The sequence below is a fragment of the Ascaphus truei genome, chromosome 8, assembly GCF_040206685.1.
Source record: "Ascaphus truei isolate aAscTru1 chromosome 8, aAscTru1.hap1, whole genome shotgun sequence".
NCBI lineage: Eukaryota > Metazoa > Chordata > Amphibia > Anura > Ascaphidae > Ascaphus > Ascaphus truei.
The window spans coordinates 43,598,501-43,608,813 of NC_134490.1; the positions used below are offsets into that span (position 1 = coordinate 43,598,501).

General features: G+C 40.9%; 1 long non-coding RNA gene across 1 annotated transcript in view; it reads left to right on the top strand.

Annotated features, from left to right (window-relative positions):
• LOC142500928 (uncharacterized) overlaps positions 1 to 10,313 on the top strand; it is a 17,927-nt gene continuing 7,614 nt past the window's right edge. The window contains exons 1-2 of the long non-coding RNA XR_012803358.1: positions 1 to 127; positions 3,518 to 3,681. This is a non-coding gene — a long non-coding RNA (uncharacterized LOC142500928). The remainder of the gene's footprint in view (positions 128 to 3,517; positions 3,682 to 10,313) is intronic.

The following is a 10,313-nucleotide window of genomic DNA, read 5'->3' on the forward strand; positions in this document are numbered from 1 at the left end:
CCCCACCCGCCAACTTCCCGCGCGCCCCTCCACCGAGCCCACCTCCCGCCCCAGCCCGCAGCCGCAGGGATATCAGGAGCAGGGGGGAAAGCATCTGGCAGCAGGAAGCAGCACCCACCCGCTTAAGGTACGTCACCCACCCACCCAGTCACTGCCATAGCCCAGTCACAGCCTCCCAAGGTCACTGCCTCCCAATGTCACTGCCTCCCACCCACCTAGTCACTGCCTAACCCACCCACCCAGTCACTGCCAAAAGTCACTGCCAAGTCACTGCCTCCCATCCACCCACCCAGTCACTAAGTCACTTTTCACTTTTTTGTTCCATTCTTTGATAATCTCCATTACATTCTAATTTTAGACTAGGATTTAAGACACTTTTGTCTTTTTTTTTTGGGGGGGGGGGAAAGTCTTGAATATTTTAGCTTTTTTTTCTATTGATTGAAGTCAGCCATATTACTTTAATTTTTTTACCCTAACTTCCAAATATACAATACTGTACAGAGATGTATTTGTGCCTGATTTATAGGCTTTATTCACGTGTACTGCTATGACTTGCAGAACTTTGCTGCTTGTGTATCACAAGCTCTCAGTACAATATGTGAGTGGGACAGCAAATAGGATTTCATAACTACAGGTCAATAACTATAGCTGAGACCTTTGGCTTGAACCTATCCTCACCTCTGCAAATCTCCCATGGCCCAATGTTAAATATTTTGCAATTAAACTAAAACCTACATGGCACATAAGTAGATTTCAATATGCATTGGGTAAAACCACTTCACAGATTATTGATTAGGGGCTTGGCACCAGAAGACACCTTGCAGCACATTTAACTGGATGGAGTGTAATGTGTCTTTCATCAATGGAAGGGGTTTTATGGAATAGCACTGTTTAGTAGATGTGGACTTTGACAGTAGGGGCAGCGTGGCATGGTACAGTAAAGGTTAAACCCGCTTGCTGTCCCTACCAGTCAAAATGGCGACCCAGTCAAAAGGGTTAATTGGCTGGAAAATGTCTGCCAGCTCTATTTGTTAATAATAATAATAATAATAATAATAATAATAATTAAACCCTCCCAGGGTTTAAGCTCGCCCCTCCCCACTTTTCAAGTAAGCAGGTCTTTTTCATGCAGCTGGTTGGGACAGATCCAATGGGATCATTCTTCCTCTAATTATAGAGGTAAATAAGAATTTTAATCAGTGTTAGGACCTGCAATATTTGGTCATGCCTTGATGTGGCTTCCAAAGTTTTTAGGGAAGTGCCAAATATTCACAGCAACTGCATGTAAAAGATAAGAAAACACAACATAGTGCAACCAATTTTGAAATTATATAGTGTGGGGAGCTTAGTGTAAAATGTGAGTGCACTTTTATTCTATGTCAATATTCATGAATATGTGAACTTAAAGTGATTTGTTACCGGCGCTAACCACACCCAATCTGTGATAAAATAGTGCACAAAATTAAAATTCAAAATAAAATGTGTCAAGGTGATCACTGATCAAATTCTCAACCTTCCAGGAATGTGTACAGATTCCTTTCAATAGTAGCTTGTCCGGGATGGGAAGGGAGCGAAGATAGCAGGGATACCCCATGAAAAATAAAAAATAAATGCATACAATAGTGTAATAAGTTCTTTTCAATCTGGATAAAACATGTATGTCTTGGCTCTATAGCAATGCCTACTTACAGCAGGTCAAAAGGTAAAAAGCATTGATCTACACAGCAGGTAGAAAGGTGTCAGGATCTTCAGGAACAACAGCCCAGGTTTACAGCATAAGAAATCAGCACCTCAGCTCAGACGTCAGTAGATGTGAGTGGATCAGAGACATGCAAAAGAAAGGCAGACCATAGTGTCGATCGTGCATAAAATTTATATAAACAAACAACAAATTTTTAGGAATTGTACTCACATTGTGTACATAATCATAGTTCACATAAGGCTTTACTTGAGGCAAATGGAGTGCTGGTTCAGTGTGGAGCAGCTCACCGGGGATCTTCTCCTTAGACTCACAGCAGACCGGGTGGGAGATGGCGTCTGACGTCACATCCGCTGTTGGGGTGACGGCATCCGATCTTGGAGGCAAACGATGGGGGAACTCAGCAACTCTGAAGCCTTCAGTAGAAAGAGCAGCTGCAGCAATGAAAATGTCTGCCAGCTCTATTTGTTAATAATAATAATAATAATAATAATAATTAAACCCTCCCAGGGTTTAAGCTCGCCCCTCCCCACTTTCCAAGTAAGCAGGTCTTTTTCATGCAGCTGGTTGGGACAGATCCAATGGGATCATTCTTCCTCTAATTATAGAGGTAAATAAGAATTTTAATCAGTGTTAGGACCTGCAATATTTGGTCATGCCTTGATGTGGCTTCCAAAGTTTTTAGGGAAGCGCCAAATATTCACAGCAACTGCATGTAAAAGATAAGAAAACACAACATAGTGCAATCAATTTTGAAATTATATAGTGTGGGGAGCTTAGTGTAAAATGTGAGTGCACTTTTATTCTATGTCAATATTCATGAATATACCTTTGGAAAATACTACACTGTAAGAGTCCTTCTCTTTTTTATGGTTATATCCGGGGGAAGAGTTTACCTTACCTGGGGGATCGAGACTGAAGGTCTAGAATCACCGTTTGCTTCCATCAGAGAGAAACAGTGTCTCTGATATGCGCTAACATTATGGATAAAGTGTGAGTTGAATTCATCCACAGCTCCACACACTATATCATTTCAAAATTGGTTGCACTATGCTGTGTTTTCTTATCTTTTACATGCAATTGCTGTGAACATTTGACGATCCCCTAAAAACTTCAGATACCTACAAGGAAAAATAGACTTGAGAACAGTCTATCACAAAGGGTTTTTGAGCTGCTCTTCAATATTATATTTTTTCTTCACATTGGTGGTGTTATATGTTTCTTTCAAATATTGCTGATTAAGATTTATAATTAATTGTTCACTTGGTTCACTCTTTATTTAATTTTCACAATTTAACACTGTGTGCACGGACACTATAATTTTGTGTTTAAGTCACACTTAAATAGTATTCACTTAAACTGTTTAGAGTGCCCAATTACACACCCTCAGATTTAATGCGGCTTGCAGGCTTAAAATGCTTTGGCCAAAGGGTTTAACTAAATTACCCTTTTTCAAGAGATGCATATGTATTTCACTGTGTATTTTTGTCATATTGGATGTAGCTTTGGGCTTCTCTGTTTTTTTGTTGTATACAGCACTAATAGTTAAGCCAGGTTAGATATCTGTTTTTCGCTGTGTATTCAGTAACTGTGTTATTATGGGATGTTTGTGTTTTCTGCTGTATCTGTATGATTCATTGTATGCCTGGTCCAGTAACAATGGCTAAGTGGCTAGCATTCAATGAGTCAGAGGGCTAGTCTTTGTGTGTGTGGTTGACATGTGCAGTGTTTGGGGACAATGGTGAGGTGGGAAAGGGTGAGCCTGATTGCTGAAAGAGCACATGCTACAAACGCACAGCATTGTTCTCTCCCCTGCAGGAGGTATGAAGCTGACTTCGAGAAGTGGTGCACTGGTCCTATCCCCGTCGGCTCAGTTCCCATTGGCCGGTTCCAATTTCCCATGCTTCAAAGTCCCAACTCTTGAGGCTGTCCTTAAGCACCAGTTCCGCTCAAAGCCTTGATTGATCTGTTCCTCAGAAGAGGTAAGGTCTCTGCTGATTGGTCATCACCCGGGTCTCCATTTTTCCTCATGTAGACCGGGAAACGATAGAGGTCAACTCTGATCAGGGCTCCACAGTTGTTCATGGTTGGTCTTGGTGTCTAAACAGAGATCAACAGTATCATGAACCCTGTGGGCCTGGGGTTGTTATCCCATGTTACTGGGATAGTTTTGGATGGACACATCAAAGCTGCACCTAGGGTAAGTTAGTTTCGGTAGCACCCTGCACATGGCGAGCTAGGAATCCCCTATAGCCCTCTGTTCTGGTGAGATTTTGCTCTCATTAATAATGCAATAATTAAATAGAATAACAAATTAGGCTTTAATACACATTGAACAAAATACGTGCTAAAAAATGTGAATTAGTGAGCTGTAACTGGAAGGAGTTATAGGCAATACGATACCATGTTTGAGACGAATATCAATAGGCAGCACTCCAAAAGGTAGTAAAAAAAATACTGTATTAACAAGATATGATGTCTTGTTAATACAATATTTTTTTTGACTACCTTTTGGAGTGCTGCCTCTTGATATTCGTCTCAAACACGGTATCGTATTGCCTATTTATTCTATATAGGATTTGCAGCCATCATCTTGATTTCCCCAACGGAGTGCCTACTGTTCTTGTTTATTCGTTGTATATATATATATATATATCTATATATATATATCTATATATATATCATACCCACAAGATGAATACCGCATCAGCTACCAATAAATAGTGCAGTGTCTAAACCTAAATAAATCAGAAAAATATATCTGAAAACGTTATAACAGAGAAAACATAGACTGCTAGGTGGTGCTAGAGGAAAATAATGAATATGAAAACACAAAAAAGAAAACCTCTTAGAAAGCACTCAGACAAATGTTTGCAAAAATAGAAAAGGTAGTTTTATTAAATCAAAAAATAACAGACATACAAACAACTAACTGGAGAGCCTGCCTGACTAAATATAAGAAAAATGTGGAAAAAAGAACAAAAAATAACTTAAATGCAATATAATAGACATATCCTAGAGTGGTGGCTCACTGCGGGAACAGAATTCCCACAATGAAGCAATCCAGACCGGCCGGTCACATAAAAAATACTAAGATAAGAGATATCATGAGTCTACACAGAAAAATATACAAAAATACAAAGAAAACAACATGTGTGCTGTACCAATGGCAGAATATAGGTTAACAGCAATATGTCAGCCTATTGCCACTAAAAAGATTTTATAACAAAGGAGACATATAAATGAGTTCCTTCAGTGACCCAAATACATAAATCAGAGCAAATGGGAAAAAAGAAGAGGGATAAAAAATGATACTCAGCTCCTTGGTAACATGGCACTGCAATCATGGGTCAGCACAGTCCACAAGATAACGTCCATAGATGAAGGACATTAGGATAGTCCAAAATAAGGCATAAACAGGCAGGGTCAGCAGCAGCAAAAGTTAAAATGAGCCCACTAACGCGTTTCGCCCGCTAAGGCTTCACGAGTGGTACAAGGGCCGTGGAGCAGGAACACTTAAATAGGCTGCAGATAATTTCGAATTTCACGCCAAAACGCCCTTTAACCCAGATGTATATAATCTGTCACTTGATTTGTGATGATAATTCGTTTATATAAGCAGTGTTACAGCTGGATGGCACTGTTGTATATCAATAGTGCAGACCGTGATCTCAGTATACATATCCCGGAAGCACGATGACGTCACAAAATCCCGCGAGGACTGCCCATGAGATCTCGCACACGCGCACTGTAGCCTGCCTATTGCGGCGGCCATCTTGGATAAGGCATTCACATTGCCCTCACTGACATCATATTCTTTATCGGGCGAATGGTAAAATCATTTTGTGACGTCATCGTGCTTCCGGGATATGTATACTGAGATCACGGTCTGCACTATTGATATACAACAGTGCCATCCAGCTGTAACACTGCTTATATAAACGAATTATCATCACAAATCAAGTGACAGATTATATACATCTGGGTTAAAGGGCGTTTTGGCGTGAAATTCGAAATTATCTGCAGCCTATTTAAGTGTTCCTGCTCCACGGCCCTAGTACCACTCGTGAAGAAGCCTTAGCGGACGAAACGCGTCAGTGGGCTCATTTTAACTTTTGCTGCTGCTGACCCTGCCTGTTTATGCCTTATTTTGGACTATCCTAATGTCCTTCATCTATGGACGTTATCTTGTGGACTGTGCTGACCCATGATTGCAGTGCCATGTTACCAAGGAGCTGAGTATCATTTTTTATCCCTCTTCTTTTTTCCCATTTGCTCTGATTTATGTATTTGGGTCACTGAAGGAACTCATTTATATGTCTCCTTTGTTATAAAATCTTTTTAGTGGCAATAGGCTGACATATTGCTGTTAACCTATATTCTGCCATTGGTACAGCACACATGTTGTTTTCTTTGTATTTTTGTATATTTTTCTGTGTAGACTCATGATATCTCTTATCTTAGTATTTTTTATGTGACCGGCCGGTCTGGATTGCTTCATTGTGGGAATTCTGTTCCCGCAGTGAGCCACCACTCTAGGATATCAGATTATTCATATTGGGTCTATTATATTGCATTTAAGTTATTTTTTGTTCTTTTTTCCACATTTTTCTTATATTTAGTCAGGCAGGCTCTCCAGTTAGTTGTTTGTATGTCTGTTATTTTTTGATTTAATAAAACTACCTTTTCTATTTTTGCAAACATTTGTCTGAGTGCTTTCTAAGAGGTTTTCTTTTTTCTATATATATATGTGTATGTGTGTATATATATATATGTGTATATATATATATATATATATATATATGTGTATATATATATATATATATATATATACCATACGAAATGATACCGGTTGAAGCACGATATCAAGGGCCAGCACACAGCTAAGTTGATCACAAGTTCTTTGTATTGAAAAACAGACACAAAAAACGACGTTTCGGTCCACCCGTGGGACTTTTCTCATGGTGGTGCACAAGGTAGTGTATGTATGCACAGATACACACGCACATAAATATACACACGTGTGTACATATATACAAACACACACGAGTAAATATATACAGACGTGTATTTATGTTGGGGTGGCAGTTCTGGGGGTTGGTGCTGGGGTAGTTCACACAGGGAGGCTAATTAGGTCCCAATGTGAGTTGGAGAAAGTAGTTAACTCCTCGCTTGTCATCCGGTTTCGTATGCCACAAGGGATCTATTGCCTATTACAAGCTGGCCATGGGCTACAACGGGGTTAATATTAGTTGTATTTTATTGATCTGAAATCCCACATACAAAATACTGTACAGAGATTTATATTTGCAAGTTTTATAGGCTGTTACCGTAGAGGTATCCTGCTATGACTTGCAGAATTGTGCAGCTTGCATTTAACATGTTATCAATTTGTGAGTGGGAGAGCAAATAGGATTTCCTAACTACAGGTCAGTATCTATCTCTGAGACCTTTGTCCTCAAATAATCTTCACCTCAACAGATCTGCCAAAGGTCAGTTACTCAACTTCTAATTCAAAATTTTGCAATGACACTAAAATCTACATGGCTCAAAAGTACAGTACAGTAGGTCCCTCTAAGGCACCAATGAAGGTGGGAACCAGGACAGGAAGCTGATCTTTATGGCTTGATAATGCGCAAAAGAATGGAGCTCGGATCGTGGTCATTGAGACAGGTCTTGCAGCATCCGAGACAACTCCTACTGGTCTTGTAGCCTCACAGAGGATGCCTGCGGGTCTTGGAGCATCGAAAAGGACACCTGGGGGCCTTGCTGCATGGTAGAGGGTGCATGATGCTCTTATAGCACCGCAGAGTTTTTTTTACAGCAAAACAGTAGGTTCCTGTTTGTTTTAAAGCATCACAGAAGGCACTTGTGGGTCTTGAAGCATCGCAGAGGGTGCCTGCAGATCTTCATGTTCCGCAGGGGACAGCTGTGGGTCTTACAGAATCACAGACGTGCCAGCGGGTTGTACAGCATCACAGAGGGCGCCTGCGGGTCTTGCAGCACCTCAGAGTGTAAAAAAAGGCCCATGCAGGTCTTGCAGCATCACACATGGCTACTGTGGGTCTTGCAGCATTCCAGAAGATGCTTTCAGCCTTGTAGCACTGCAGAGCATGATGCAGGTCTTGCAGTGCGCATAGGATGTCTGCAGGTCTTGCAGCATTACAGAGACTGCTTGTTGGTCTTTCAGCATTGGAGAGGGTACCTGTGGATCTTGCAGCTTGGCAGAGGGCACCTATGTGTCTTGCAGCATTGCAGAGAGAACCCTATGGAATACAAGGAGCTAACCCCCTCACTAACCCCCTGTGGCCTAGCCATACTCCCCTTTGAGTAGGCCTAGGTAGCCTAACAGGCACTCAAGGGCCATATATATGTTATTATCCTTAGACTGGCACCTATCTGCTAAGGCGGAAGTCCAACTCCTCCTCCCCATTAATAGCCAGTACTACCTCGCTTACCAAGTTCGTAGCAAATTGAAACACAGGAATGTAGATAACAGAGACGTATTTATAGCACAGCCCTTAGTAAACACAATAGATATATAAGTAGATACACATATGATCTTCAGACGGGAGTATCATTCACCATTATGCACAATATATTTCGCATAAGACCATGCGCGGGTATACGCAAATGTCTCTCCCCAATACCACCCGACCCTGTATCTAATGGGCCCATGGTGCTGGCACACCATTGAAGCTATTGTAGATAGTGTTTTAATGTATCAGGCCTGCTGTTAAATATCCCTTGTAATTTTTATAGATTACTCCAACATAACAGAACTCAGCATTCTGGTTTTCGCACACAAAAAATAAACGTTTATTTTGAAGATAAATACTCACATACCAAAATAGTACAAAATGGTAGTGACAACCAAATAAGTTATGATATCACCAAAGACGGTTGCATATTATTCTGTTCCTGAGTGAAATCCTTCAGTTTGATTGTGATATTGTGATGTTAACCCTCTTAGCTAAAACTGCTGCATATTTATCCAGACAAAATTACCTAGTTTGCCGGACTACTAATTCTATTCCCAGTTATGGTACCATGTACAGTATCTTTCAGAACTCCTAGGCCATTTAACATGATGTCAAACCTGAAAAGGAACTACCCACCCTCCACACAAGGCAATCAAAACTACTTTTTACCATTCTTGATTACCACAGCATATCATGACAGTAATTGTCTGTCTTTCGTTGGCCTTTCCCAAGACATTTCAAGACAGCCGTATGACCTTCTTATCTATCCATAGATTCTGTTTGTTAAAATAAGTTAGCCACACCTCTTCACTTGTACCTGAATCTACAGAAGATTTTGACATTATACCATGTAAGAAGATTTTCAGAACTCATTTTAGTGTCAGAATAAATTAGACATATTTATTGATCTTAAGATTTCCTTCCAACAATTGTCTTATAATCATCATTACCATTAATAATTTTAGAGTTTCTTACACCTGCGTCTTTGCAAAGACTTCGGTATCCTTTACTTGTCAGTGATAAGGATCCCCGCGGTAGCTACTCACGCCTCCCTTTATCAGGCAGACCGCTGCTCAACGCTGGATCACCTATTAGACTGGTGTGTGACCTGCTCACCCAGCATCCACCGAGTTGTACCACTCATTAACTGATTCCCATATCACCATGACCCGCGCCCTGAGTTCCCTCCTGATTGCAGCAGCTCTGCGCCTGCATGATACGCCAGGTACTCATAAAGACCCTCTCTCAGTAATCCCTCCTCTCTAGCGTCCAATGTCCATCAACAAGTCACATCCTGATGCCATGTCCATCAACAAGTCACACCCTGAGCACACCATGGAGAGAAGCCAGGCAGGGGGAAGTGTTTATCTCCACTGCATACACTTACAAGGGGGTTACACACACACACACACACACACACACACACACACACACACACACACACACACACACACACACACACACACACACACACACACACACACACACACACACACACACATACATATATATATATAGTTACATAGTTACATAGTAGATGAGGTTGAAAAAAGACGTAGGTCCATCAAGTTCAACCTATGCTAAATTCAGACAACAGATACTTTATTCTATATATATACTTACTTATTGATCCAGAGGAAGGCAAACAAAAAACCCCATTAAGGGGAAAATGTATTTCCTTCCTGACTCCAAGAATTGGCAATCGGGTTAATCCCTGGATCAGCATCCTTCCCATGTATATAGGGTGACCAGATTTTCAAAATAAAAAACCGGGACACTTTAAAACATTATTTATAAAACAATGTACATCACGTCACGCCCCCCCTCCTCGTTGCCATGACAACAAGACACTAACGTCAGGTGGTGACATGTTGCCATGACAATGTGGCATCACATGATGCCTCGTCACCATTGTCATGTCAACTTGATGCCGCGTGACGTCACAGAGCAGCTCATTGTTATGGCAATGTGTATTACGTGACGTCGCGCAGCCATGTTGACGGAATTTGGAGGGGAGGATACAGCCAAAGGCAAGATAAATAAATATATAATAAATAGATCTAAAAAAATGTTATCTCTGCGTTGGCTTTCAATAGAAGGTGGCAACCCTGGCTGCAGTGTGTGTTTCTGTA